The sequence below is a fragment of the Thalassophryne amazonica genome, chromosome 16, assembly GCF_902500255.1.
Source record: "Thalassophryne amazonica chromosome 16, fThaAma1.1, whole genome shotgun sequence".
NCBI lineage: Eukaryota > Metazoa > Chordata > Actinopteri > Batrachoidiformes > Batrachoididae > Thalassophryne > Thalassophryne amazonica.
This window is the reverse complement of record NC_047118.1, coordinates 71,693,731-71,708,701: the sequence shown is the minus strand read 5'-3', so window position 1 is coordinate 71,708,701 and position 14,971 is coordinate 71,693,731. Positions and strand designations below refer to the sequence as shown.

The 14,971-nt window shown below is 38.6% G+C and overlaps 1 pseudogene; it reads right to left on the bottom strand.

Annotated features, from left to right (window-relative positions):
- Positions 1–391: 391 nt before the first annotated feature.
- LOC117528753 overlaps positions 392–14,971 on the bottom strand; it is a 49,040-nt pseudogene continuing 34,460 nt past the window's right edge.

The window sequence follows — 14,971 nt, the reverse complement described above, 5'->3', positions numbered from 1 at the left end:
TTTTCTTTTTACATGCATTCAGGAGTACCTTTGTTACCCAAGGTTTATCAGTGCTTTGAGTAGCTCCAATTTTAGGCACCCATGGACAATGTTTATCATACAGATTAGATACGATAGAAATAAATGATTCATATGATTCATCACCCTGATATTGGTATGGGTGAATGTGAGGCATCGTTGTAAAGTGCTCTGAGCTTCTAATTCAGATAGACAACTGTTACAGTATATAAAGGAATACATTTGCCATCATATTTGTTTTATGTAATCTCAAAAAAGATGCAGTTACAGAAATTTGAGTGAATGTCCAAAAACGTATGGGCCAAACTACAATTTGCTTTTTTCCCTCTAATTTGTTAATTATTTTCCTCAAAGCCAACACCAGGACTCCAAATTTTGAGAAAATGTTTATTCAGAAAACACAAACCAAAGGTCCAAACAAAGTGTAAATCATATTTGACAGGCATTTAAAAAAATACTTCACTAAATAGCAGAACACTAGGAACATGTGCCAATACAAGTTAATTTATCTTAACCTACATTTATATCTAAGTTCATCTCCATAAAAAATAGTTTTTATGAAATCGCTCTTGCTTGCTGTTATGTGCAGTAACATAAAGTGCAGGAAAATTTTTCACAAGGCAACAAAATTCTGATGCAGGTGATGAAAATCAAATTTAACTGAAGTGCAGTCTCAACTTTCTCATCCCACAATAATATCAATGAAAGAACTACTTTTGATGGAGAAAAATGTCAAAGAATGTGTGAATAATTCTTATTCCATTTGGTCTGGATTTGCATTAAAGAGTAATTCCATATCTTTGGACCTTGGTGTCAGTTTTTGTGTATTAAAACTCAAAAATTTCAAAATAAAGAGATATCATCAAACTTTTCACTTAAAAAAAAAAGGAATTTAACCAATGATTGTATTGCACTTTTAAGTAATAGTGAGAAGTCTTAATTACATCAAGAACAATTTTTATCAGTTTTTCCATGAAATACAGTAAAATAGTACATGTACAGATTATTATTTGACAATAAGTATTGCCTTGGGATTTTTTTTTAACAAAGATCAAAGGTTTTTCAAATGAATTAATTTATTCTGTATCTGGCCTTCACTCCAAAAATCAGAAATCACAATTGGCTGAAAGAGCAACATTGAAAACAATTACTATTACTTTTTGCCATTAATTAGAGGGTGACGACATTAATATTAAAAATAATAATCATATCCAGAGGATTGTTGATTAGAGCACATAAACCACCAGATGCTAACAGTGCACTGAGTTGGATCATTGTTGGGATCCAAACCTTTGTGGGCTCTCATATATATATATGACAACATCGCAAATGTTTACAACTCCAGAAATGTGCATTAGTTCCACCCACCAATGACAGATTGTTTTCACTCATATTTTTATTGTTTTGTTGGTGTGTAAACAGCATTGGACAAAAAGTAATGAACCAAACATCGCATTTTCCTAAAAGGGTGGACGTGTCCTGGAATAGAAACCAATAGCTTTTAGAGCTGATCTTGATCAAGATGTGAATGTTGGAATTTTGTTCATTATTTGAAGTTACTGTTAAACACTAATGACAAAAAGACAAACCTGACTACAGTTTTTCAAAATGTTGCTGGTGAAACCGTGAATAGATCTGACTGGTATATGTGACAAAGCAGGTTTAAAAAAGACACCATTAGAAAATAGCATTGACTGAATGTTAAACCAACTAGAGCAACCAAACCCAGAACTCGGACTAATAAACCCATACCGGACTATGACAATAAGCATTTCTGTACTTTTTCTATTCCTCCACCAAGTTTACTCATTTTTAACAAAGAAACAAACAAGCTGAAGCAAACCTCCATTGTGGAAGTAATCAACAGAAAAATATTGGTGTTAATAATTATTGATTTGTTCTATTGTGTTGCATATTAAACATAAGGTGAATGAGGTAAGTTATGCTCTTTATGTAAACCTTTTCTGTTCAGTTGATCTGAGTACAGTACACCTCTGTTAACTTCAAAGAATTCTAATGATACAAATTTATTTAGAAAAATTAACTTTATAGTTTTTGGAACCTGTGGGTAAGTTGATTATATTTTGCGTGTGTGTGTGTGTGTGTGTGTGTGAGAGAGAGAGAGAAAAAGAGAGCCAGAGAGAGAGAGAGAAACTAGGTGTCATATTCTTTAAGCTCATCAGTTTTTCAACATGTGGTTGCATATAAACATCCATCAGACATACTGGAAAACTGGTCAGCAGAGGTGGGACTCTGTATGAGTGATTGGATGTTTTGGTATCAATGTATTGAATATTGCAGGATTCGTTATTTTGGTCATTTTAGTTGGTAACTAAAAAACTAATGCACGTAACTTGAGTTGTTCCTTTTTATTTTTTCATTTTATTATGACGTTTATGTTTGGACAGGGGTATTCTAGCTGTATGATTCTTGAGAAAAACTATTGCAGTGATGTAGTCAAGTTTTTTTTAACAAACCAACCAAAGTGCATAAAGAACATAATGAAGGTTGATGAGGTTACTGACTAGCTGGTCTTTTCCCAGCTGACTTTCAATGCCAACATAATCTTATGAGAAGATAATGACAGAGAAGATGATGGGTAAAATGGATATCAGCAGAGGAGCTGCAAGAGACAGGAAGACAGGTATCACAGGGCTCGAACCCCCAGTAACAGTAGTAGATAAGGTAATGTATCCCGGCTGCTCTGCACTAGGGATTTGTTGGTTGATCCAGCTTTGAAACTTGGACACTCGAGCGTAGACTCCCGGAAATTTTGCATCACCACAGCCACTTCCAAAACTCACAACTCCAGCCTGGGTCCACTGAGAATTTTGTTTATACACCAGCGGGCCGCCAGAATCTCCCTGTGGAGGAGACAGAGGTTACCACATTTACTGGATATAATGACAAAACATAAAAATATTCTCAAACCCCCCCAAAATGGTTATTATTCAGCAAAATGTTATTCAATGAACTATAAAGTTCAACAAGTTGAATTTGTCTGTTTTCTGTATGAACTGCTATAAATGAACCGCTCTGATATTTCACCTCACAAGAATCCGGTGAAATAGCTGCTCAGTGCAAATGTAACATGGAGAAAAACAAAAAACAAATCAAGGCCAAAAATGGCAGTCAAAAGGAAAAACAAATCAGAAAGTGCGATTGTACAACAAACGTAGTATTTACTTTTCTGAGTACTCAATCTTAACAATAACCAAGTTAGATTACTAGTGACTTTATTAGTTATATTCAGCATCTGCTGACAAGTTGTCCACAGCTGCTAATGAAGTAACTGTATGAAGTAACTGTATAAAGTAATTAATAAAGTAACTTTTCAAAGTTAATGTGGCAACACTGATTACATGAATGGAAACAAGGAAAATGATCACGTACTTTTATCACAATCTGAATTTTCTGACATCATAATGTTTGACTTCTCCATCAGAGGAAGGCAGCTAATCATCGCATACCTGTATCACCATCTGAGCTTTATGATGTCATAATGTTAGACTGGTATATAAAAAAAAAACTGAAGACAGATATACAAACATAAATGTTTGTGTGTGTGTGTGTGTGTGTGTGTGTGTGTGTGTGTGTGTGTGTGTGTGTGTGTGTGTGTGTGTGTGTGTGTGTGTGTGTGTGTGTGTGTGCAAAATAACTTAAAGACAATTTGTCTAATATGGACCAAATATGGTGGAATGACTGAGCGCTAGCCAAGAAAAAATTGTGACAAAGTTCAAAAAAATTTAGGTCATAGGTCTAGGTTAGAATTTTAACACAATAATTATACATAGAGGATAGCTGCATACTTGTCAGTTTTTTGTTGTGTTTTGTTTTATTTCTCATTTTGTTACTCATAGTATGTCCAGAGAAGATGGTTACCCCTTTGAGTGTGGTCGGTTTGAGGTTTCTTCCTACAATCAAAAAACACCTAAGGGTGTCACTTGACACTGTTGCCCGTGTGATTGCTCTGGGGACAGGCAAGGCTCAAACTTGGGATGACTTATGTTGTGATTTGGCGCTATATAAGGGTGATTCTTAGACTACGGGCACTTATTATGTCCTTTGATCATATTGTATGAAAAACAGAAAAAAAGGGGAAATTTCACACTTTTATAGTTATCTTTACAATGAAAGTGTGTTAAGAAATTTGTTCTAGTAGTCTATGATGACTTTTTCACCTTTTTTCAGCATCATTATGTGCAAATATTGTCGTTTTGTGCTTGTCCCACACCCAGACTTTTGATCTTCAATGATAAAAATGAATGGTAAAGAAACGTTTTTTTCTAATGTTTTAAAATATCTCTGAATAAAATATCAGTAAAATAATCAAAACATAATTGAGGTATTCAATGTCATACAACTGTTGTGACTTTTTTAAACAAAATGTAGTTGTCCCACACTATTGCCGTAATTTCCACCACAACACTGTAATGTCCCTTTAAACAGTTTGTATGAAAGATTGTTTAGGTAGTTTCTATGGAGATAAACAGTGACATCAGAGCACATGTATATAGCGCCAAATCACAACAAACAGTTGCCCCAAGGCGCTTTATATTGTAAGGCAATGGTGTGATGGAAATTACATTTACAAGGCCAATAGTGCCCGTAGTTAAAGAATCACCCATAAATAAATACATTGAATTGATATTTAGGGGTACAGTGGCTCAGTGGTTTTGCACTGTTGCATCATAGCAAGCAGATCCTGGGATGGGTTCCCGCCTGGTCCTTTCTGTGTTTCCATGTTCTTGTGGGTTCCTTCTGGGTGCTCCTATTTCCAAAGACGCAGTTTGCATGAGCTGGAAACTGTAAATTGACCATTGGCGAGTGTGACTGAGTTTGTTCGTCTATTTGTGGCCATGTGATAGAATGGTGTCCCATACATGGTGTACCTTGACTCTCACCCTGTAACCCTTGAATGGATGGAGTATATAGAAAATGAATGAACTGATCTAGACTGGCTATTATGGGGAATTGTTTAAATTAAACACACCCTTTTTTTTTTCAAAACTATATTGGTTACTTGACCTTAACCCTAATCAGCACACCTGGGGTCTGCGTGGACCCCGGAGGGGTAAAATGCTATAAAAAAAATGCACTTTTAATTGTTTCCTGCCAAATCCCTTTGTGTATGCCTCACACTATACAGGGTGGTCCAAAAAAAAAAAAAAAAAATGCCCTATTTTCTTTTTGATCTCATTTTTTACTCAGATGAGATATTTTGAAAATTCTTTCACCAAACATGTCAGCATAAGAAGGGAAATCAGGCACATACCAGCTGACATGATTGGACGAGTCATCGAAAATTTCAACGTTCATGTTGCTGCAGTTATTCGTCAAAGAGGAGCCTGGATAGAACATATTATCAACTATTAAGGACAGACCACTGAAAATGTTTCAATTTCTATCAGATTTGAAGGACATAATCTCCCATCATTCTGCTAATGTTTGGTGAAAGAATTTTCAAAATATCTCATCTGAGTAAAAAATGAAATCAAAAAGAAAAAAGGGCTTTTTTTTTTTTTTTTTTTGGACCACCCTGTATGCCCACTAAATAAATCCATTATCATTTTGGAAAAAAATCAATGAAAATTTTTGAAAATAAAATTTTGCTTTTGGGGTCCACACAGCCCTAAGGATTATTTGATACTTGACGATAAGCAAGAATGTGTTTTGAAGTTATATATGATGTTCCATGTAAGTATTTCTTCTTTGCAACATTCAAACATTGTTATTCATCACTTATATTTACAAGTTACAGTGGAAAGAAATTGCAAGAGTAAATAGAAATACCAAGATACGCAGCTACAGAAGCCCTAAAACAAATCCTACGAATCCTCAACTGATGTTGATGATGATGGACATAGTGAAAATGGTTCTGTTTGTTTGGTAATGGATCAGATTCTGAAGAGGAGGCTCACCTCTCAGAGGCTGCATCTTGTCTCCAAGAGAAGCTGACTAGAAAATACGCCACACATGCAGTGCATGTGGAGGTCATGTGTGCAAAACTCACTCAGCACCAAGCATCATGTGTGATGAGTGCATGTAAATACAGTGAAAGAGAGAAGATGAACCATTCTTAGAGTAGATAACAGAACATTTCTTGTACATGTGGTACATATGTGCTATAAGGGCATTTTTAATGAGCGTTAGCCAGAAGTAATTGCATTATTACAAGACCTTCTATTGATGAAGATGAAAGTAAGCTTCACAGTTTTGTTATCAGGATGCATGTGTGCTGTGAGGGCATTTTAATAATCATTTTCTAGATATACGAGGTCTATTAGAAAAGTATCCGACCTTATTATTTTTTTCAAAAACCATATTGATTTGAATCACGTGTGATTACATCAGACATGCTTGAACCCTCGTGGGCATGCGAGAGTTTTTTCACGCCTGTCTGTTACGTCATTCGCCTGTGGGCAGTCTTTGAGTGAGGAGTGGTCCACCCTCTCGTCGATTTTTTCATTGTTTAGGAATGGCTCAGAGACTGCTGCTTTGTTTGATCAAAATTTTTTCAAAACTGTAAGACACAACTGAGTGGACACCATTCGATAAATTCAGCTGGTTTTCGGTAAAATTTTAACGGCTGATGAGAGATTTTGGTCTGGTAGTGTCGCCGTAAGGACGGCCCACGGTGCCTGACGGCGATCTGCGCTTCGAGGCGGCAGCGTCTCACCGTTTCAAATTGAAACTTCCACATTTCAGGCTCTGTTGACCCAGTAAGTCGTCAGAGAACGGAGAACTTTCAGAAGAAGTCAGCATGAGGAGTTTATTCGGACATTGCATGTTAACGGACATTTTGTAATGAAAGAACGTGCGGGCAGAGTCGCATGTCGGGCCGGACCCGACCGCGGGGGGTCGCGACAGGAAAAACACCTCCGTTGGAAACCTTAACGGGCAAGTTGGAACATGCCCAAGCTGTTAAACAATTTCTCAGTTACTCACTTGTTGAAAGCCATCAAAAGCCGCCTGAATTTTACAAATGGTTTTCAACACAGAGGTGTTTTTCCTGTCGCGGCGCACACAGATTTGCCGAGTGGTCACGGAAACGACTCGGCGAATTTGCGTGCACGTCTTTCATTAAAAAATGTCCTTAAACAGTGGAATGTCCGCATAAAGTCCTCATGCCGGCCTCTTCTGAATCTTCTCTGTTCTCTCACGATGTCCTGGGTGAATTAACCCTTAAATTAGGATGTTTTCAGGTCGAAACAGGCCGACGACGGCGCCTGGAAGCACTGCGCGACGTCCCACTCCGTGGGAAGTCCTTACAGCGACAGAAACACCCCATAATCTCTCATCAGCCGTTAAACTTTTCACCGAAAACCAGCTAAATTTCTCGAATAGTGTCCACTCGGATATTCCTCACAGGTCCAGAAAAAATTTTGATAAAGCAACGCGCGCCGTCTCGAGCAGCGTGTGAAACAAAGGAATTCAACCGAGAGGGCGGGACCACATCTCACTCAAGGCCTGCCCACAGGAAATGATGTCACCGACACACGTGAAAAAACTCACGCATGCGCACGAGGGTTCAAGCATGATTTGTGTAATCGCACGTCATTCAAATCCATATAGTTAAAAAAAAAAAATAAAGGGTCGGTTTTCTTATCTAATAGACCTCGTAATTGCCATATAATTGATCTTCTATAGGTTAAGCTTTCGGTTAAGATCATGGTTATCAGAAAGTGTTGATACAAGCCTTAATTTTCCTCATGTTGCATTCAATTGTTGTTTCTTAAATCATATATTCCAAAAGTTATATTTCATTTTAAAGTGTAAGAAAGTCTTCTTCAACACAAATGCAAATAAACCGTTAGTTCAGTCACATTTTCATGCAACAGTCTGATGTTTTTCTCTTGGGGTCAGCATGGACCCCAGGTTGCCTGGACCATTGGTTTCATGACGTGTGGAGACGAGGGTTAAAGATTTGATCATATTGGCATTATCATATTATGAATCCCTCACGCTAAGGAATAAAATTATAGTGGTGCCAAAGCAAAAAATTATTTTTATGACTTAAATTTGAAAAAAAAAGTCATACTTTAAAGAATTAATTTTGGTTAGATCAAGATCAAGAAATTTGATTTTTAATCCAAGTTGGGTTGGGTACTAACTGGGTTGAAAATAGGATTCCAGAATGACCCTGGCAAGACCAGCCAGAGAACAATTATTTTGGTGGTCAAGGTCATTGGGCTCAAATGTCAGATTGTCCTAACCCTTACTCTCTTCATGCCCATGGGTACTTTACCTATGTACTAGATATTAATTTGTGTTAAAGTTGAGTGTTTTGAAAGGCTCACCTGGCAAGGAGTCCTTTCCTGCTTGCCCGGCACAGAGCATGTTGTCTGTGATTCCGCCACCGTATGCTTGGTTACATTGGGAGTTGGCACACACGGGAACGTTTACTTCCTGCAGCGATTGTGCGATAGATCCTGAAAACAAAAAAAAAATTAAATAAATCCACATAAATATCTGAAGTATTCACATCCCAGGAAAGGAGGTCTTGTGGAAGATTGATATGAATTGAGGGGTGAAACCTGTTTTGTTGTCAGTGTCAAATGCTCTTTGAAAAGTGTTTTGATATAAAACCATGTAAAGTGGGAAATATCTCACCCCCACTGCTGGTGGTCCCATAACCGGTGACCCAGGTTTGAGTTCCATTATTGATGATGCTGCCAATCAGCTGCCAGACACACCGGAGTGACAAAATCATTGAAGTCAACAGAGGAGGCCAGCTTCAATAAGGCCACCGTCGTTGTCGTTAGGTCTTTGATTATAGTCAGGGTTGGACGATGACCTGTGAGACGGTCCGTTCCACTGAATTTTGATTACCCCCAGAAATGGTCAGTGTTCCAAATAAAACTCCTTAACCAGTCCGGCTGTTTACTGAAAGCATGAAAAAAAACAAGCGATATTACAGAATCAAGGAATGAGAAAGGACCAACAGAACAAATCTGGCCTCTGTGAATGAATGAGATTTACAGCATAAATAATATATTCAAATGCTAGTTGTCTTATTGTTATAAAAAAATGCTTCTTTCTCTTTTCTTTAGGAGTTTGTCTGGGCCCTTCACACAACGTTGGGGGAATGAGGCCGAAACTAACCGAAAAAAAAAATCGAATTGGTGAACCTCCAAAAATTCCAGCTGCTGTCTGGAGGGACAGATGGTCACACAGCCATGTATGGATGCCGTACAGTCCTGCGGTGATGGTTTCGTGCATGCACATGTGCACGCACAAGAACACAGTGCGACCATGTGAGAGGTGTGGTACCACATCGTGCTCACACAGCAGCTGAAGCAATTAAATGTGCATAAATTGACAAAATTGTGTAGGACAAATAATAACAGAGCACAGATCATTATAAGAACAATGAATTATGTTTAAATGTAAGACAATCATGTTACTGTTAATGATGTGTAATTGATACCTGATAACGTGACAATCTGTGTTGGAAATGCTGAAAACAAATGGATTTCATTTTGGCTGTTAAAATATTTAATTCCTGTTATAAAGAGCAGATAATACAAGAGTTGTCATCCTTCTGTTCCTTCATGTTCATGAACCATGGCCATGGACGTAAACAAGGAATTAATGAACTGACATGAATGAATTGGTTAGCTCATATCATGAATACATCAGTCAGCTCCTTGCATCCAGCCATCCAGCTCAGTGTGCCAAAGGACACCGCGTCATGTGGACTATAACTCATGTGGTGGACATGATATGTGGATCACCAGCTGGCCATTCACATGATCAGATGGATATTTGGACCTGCACTCTGGCCGACTCCAGCCGAGAGTGGGTTGAATGGGCACTCGCACACCATTCACCGTCATTCGGCTGATGGTGTGAAGGCTGCCTAAATTGCACCATTCAGCCAAGGTTTGACATGGCAGATAATTTCGAGCCACGATATGTCCAACCTGCGTACGACATGCCATGCGAATGTTGCAAGTACAATCAGATGGCAGTGCAACCTCATCTTGCCCACCATTCGAATGGGTTTCCGGCGCAAGTGACATGCAAATGTAGAGTGTATGTGCTGTGGCCAAATGGATGTAGCGACTGCTGTATGAGTCGTTCAGGTGCAGCTCCCATTTTTCACGAGTGTCATTCAAATCCTCCTTCATTCGCCATTCGGCCTCATTCATGTTATGTGTGAAGGGGCCATAAGGAATGTTCAAATCTATTTTTGTGTCACTGTGGCACTCATAAATATATATTTTTTCAAATCACATTCCTTATTTTGATTATATCAATTTCAAAGCCTTTGTCAAGAAAATAAACAAGCTAATGAAGAAAAATTATATATAAACAGACTTGTTCGAATAAATTTTCAAAATCAAAAATGCTGTCAGGTAAATTCTATGGTACCATAATTATGATGGCAGCAAAATGTGACCATATTTTAGCTCGCCAATAAAAAAAAATTGTTGTGATTGTAATTCTGTTACCATAGAATTGTCCAGTTGTTAAAATATTAAACAAAAATTAGGTGATATAGCAATAAATATTAATGACAATTTGATGAAGAATACATTCATGTGTGCAGTAACAGTGAAAATCCTTTTGAACTTAAAATCGGAATAAAATAATATAGGGGTGATTCCCCAGTTTGACAAAATAGAAACTAATTTACAACTCTGACAGAAGGCAGCAGGAAACTTGCTGGATATGTATTTTCTAACACTTTTGGTATGTTCTGCAATTACTCTTATTTAAATTTTTTGTGACACATTTTTGTGACCTTTGTGATTTAATGTGGACTCACCTTTCAAAACAGTGAGCAGCTGTTAGGACCCACAGACTGGATATCAGGGACCCTCCACATAAAGCGTTTTGTCGCCGCACAACAGCCTGCCAGGGCCAACTGCCAAGAGTGGCATCCTGGCCTCCCACGATCTTGGTGTTGAACGGCGCTTTGCCGCACACTGGAGGGTTTAGAACACAGGAGAAACCATGTGGATCAGGTTCTCTCTCTACATCCTGGCAAATTTTGATGGATTCAGTATCTAATGCAGTTCAATGGTGCCTGTTTACATCAGCTTACATTTCTTTTTTTTTTTTGTTTTCTTTTTTTTTAAAGTTTAGTTGCTCCTGTTAAGGGTTGCTGCAATGGATCGTGCCCTCTCTGTCCTCCTGTCCTCTGCACCTTTCTCTGTCATATCAACCATCTGCATGTCCTCCCTCATTACATCCACATAAGGAGCAGGAGCAAGGTATATCAGGGAAAGCATCCTTCCCCTGATATACCTTCTCTGCAGATTCCAAACCAACTCCATCGTAAGTCTCTCATTTTGTCTACAAACTGTCCTACCTGCACTGTCTGACGTGTTCATTGCTAATTATGTTCATCCTCATCACTCCAAAGAAAAATGCCACATTGGGGAGGTGGTGATATTGTGGTAATCATTGAGCTTCAACCAGAGGATCCTCGATTCAAACCCCAGCGTGACTGGAAAATCGCTAAGGGTCCTTGGGCAAGGTCCTTAATCCTTGGGTTGCTCCTGGTGTGTAGTGAGTGCCTTGCATGGCAGCAACCTGACACTGGTGTGTGAGTGTGTCTGTGTGAATAGGTGAATGTAAGGCATCACTGTAAAGCGCTTTGAGCACCTGATGCAGATGGAAAAGTGCTATGTGTTATGGTAAATCATTTCATTTACCATAACACCTTCTGCTCTGTTACCTCCACTTTCACTTCTACTCATAACGACCCCACTATTTTGCCAACCATGTTCACACACCTCTCTGCAGCTTCTCTCCCCCTGCCATCCCCTCATTACCCCATCCCCGTAGAGACGGTGCCTGCTCCCAGACCACCAATAACCAGCAAAAATCTATTTAAGCATAAAAATTCAAAAAGAAAAAATAATATAGCACCTTCAACTGCACCACAGACTAAAACAGTTAAATGTGGTCTATTAAACATTAGGTCTCTCTCTTCTAAGTCCCTGTTGGTAAATGATATAATAATTGATCAACATATTGATTTATTCTGCCTAACAGAAACCTGGTTACAGCAGGATGTTGTAGTTTAAATGAGTCAACACCCCCGAGTCACACTAACTGTCAGAATGCTCGTAGCACGGGCCGGGGCGGAGGATTAGCAGCAATCTTCCATTCCAGCTTATTAATAATCAAAAACCCAGACAGAGCTTTAATTCATTTGAAAGCTTGTCTCTTAGTCTTGTCCATCCAAATTGGAAGTCCCAAAACCAGTTTTATTTGTTATTATCTATCGTCCACCTGGTCGTTACTGTGAGTTTCTCTGTGAATTTTCAGACCTTTTGTCTGACTTAGTGCTTAGCTCAGATAAGATAATTATAGTGGGCGATTTTAACATCCACACAGATGCTGAGAATGACAGCCTCAACACTGCATTTAATCTATTATTAGACTCTATTGGCTTTGCTCAAAAGTAAATGAGTCCACCCACCACTTAATCATATCTTAGATCTTGTTCTGACTTATGGTATGGAAATAGAAGACTTAACAGTATTCCCTGAAAACTCCCTTCTGTCTAATCATTTCTTAATAACATTTACATTTACTCTGATGGACTACCCAGCAGTGGGGAATAAGTTTCATTACACTAGAAGTCTTTCAGAAAGCGCTGTAACTAGGTTTAAGGATATGATTCCTTCTTTATGTTCTCTAATGCCATATACCAACACAGTGCAGAGTAGCTACCTAAACTCTGTAAGGGAGATAGAGTATCTCGTCATAGTTTTACATCCTCATTGAAGACAACTTTGGATGCTGTAGCTCCTCTGAAAAAGAGAGCTTTAAATCAGAAGTGTCTGACTCCGTGGTATAACTCGCAAACTCATAGCTTAAAGCAGATAACCCGTAAGTTGGAGAGGAAATGGCGTCTCACTAATTTAGAAGATCTTCACTTAGCCTGGAAAAAGAGTCTGTTGCTCTATAAAAAAGCCCTCCGTAAGCTAGGCATCTTTCTACTCATCACTAATTGAAGAAAATAAGAACAACCCCAGGTTTCTTTTCAGCACTGTAGCCAGGCTGACAAAGAGTCAGAGCTCTATTGAGCTGAGTATTCCATTAACTTTAACTAGTAATGACTTCATGACTTTCTTTGCTAACAAAATTTTAACTATTAGAGAAAAAATTACTCATAACCATCCCAAACGTATCGTTATCTTTGGCTGCTTTCAGTGATGCCGGTATTTGGTTAGACTCTTTCTCTCCGATTGTTCTGTCTGAGTTATTTTCATTAGTTACTTCATCCAAACCATCAACATGTTTATTAGACCCCATTCCTACCAGGCTGCTCAAGGAGCCCTACCATTATTTAATGCTTTGATCTTAAATATGATCAATCTATCTTTGTTAGTTGGCTATGTACCACAGGCTTTTAAGGTGGCAGTAATTAAACCATTACTTAAAAAGCCATCACTTGACCCAGCTATCTTAGCTAATTATAGGCCAATCTCCAACCTTCCTTTTCTCTCAAAAATTCTTGAAAGGGTAGTTGTAAACAGCTAACTGATCATCTGCAGAGGGTCTATTTGAAGAGTTTCAGTCAGGTTTTAGAATTCATCATAGTACAGAAACAGCATTAGTGAAGGTTACAAATGATCTTCTTATGGCCTCGGACAGTGGACTCATCTCTGTGCTTGTTCTGTTAGACCTCAGTGCTGCTTTTGATACTGTTGACCATAAAATTTTATTACAGAGATTAGAGCATGCCATAGGTATTAAAGGCACTGCGCTGCGGTGGTTTGAATCATATTTGTCTAATAGATTACAATTTGTTCATGTAAATGGGGAATCTTCTTCACAGACTAAAGTTAATTATGGAGTTCCACAAGGTTCTGTGCTAGGACCAATTTTATTCACTTTATACATGCTTCCCTTAGGCAGTATTATTAGACGGTATTGCTTAAATTTTCATTGTTACACAGATGATACCCAGCTTTATCTAGCCATGAAGCCAGAGGACACACACCAATTAGCTAAACTGCAGGATTGTCTTACAGACATAAAGACATGGATGACCTCTAATTTCCTGCTTTTAAACTCAGATAAAACTGAAGTTATTATACTTGGCCCCACAAATCTTAGAAACATGGTGTCTAACCAGATCCTTACTCTGGATGGCATTACCCTGACCTCTAGTAATACTGTGAGAAATCTTGGAGTCATTTTGATCAGGATATGTCATTCAAAGCGCATATTAAACAAAATATGTAGGACTGCTTTTTTGCATTTACGCAGTATCTCTAAAATCAAAAGGTCTTGTCTCAGAGTGATGCTGAAAAACTAATTCATGCATTTATTTCCTCTAGGCTGGACTATTGTAATTCATTATTATCAGGTTGTCCTAAAAGTTCCCTAAAAAGCCTTCAATTAATTCAAATGCTGCAGCTAGAGTACTGACGGGGACTAGAAGGAGAGAGCATATCTCACCCATATTGGCCTCTCTTCATTGGCTTCCTGTTAATTCTAGAATAGAATTTAAATTCTTCTTCTTACTTATAAGGTTTTGAATAATCAGGTCCCATCTTTCTTAGGGACCTGCGTAGTACCATATCACTCCAATAGAGCGCTTCGCTCTCAGACTGCAGGCTTACTTGTAGTTTCTAGGTGTTTGTAAGAGTAGAATGGGAGGCAGAGCCTTCAGCTTTCAGGCTCCTCTCCTGTGGAACCATCTCCAATTCAGATCAGGGAAGACACACCCCTCTCTACTTTTAAGATTAGGCTTAAACCCTCCACAGCATGTCTTTTTCCTGGTTCTCTCCCTCACCCCAACCAGTCCCAGCAGAAGACTGCCCTCCCTGAGCCTGGTTCTGCTGGGGTTTCTTCCTGTTAAAAGGGAGTTTTTTCCTTCCCACTGTAGCCAAGTGCTTGCTCACAGGGGGTCGTTTTGACCGTTGGGGTTTTACATAATTATTGTATGGCCTTGCCTTACAATATAAAGCGCCTTGGGGCA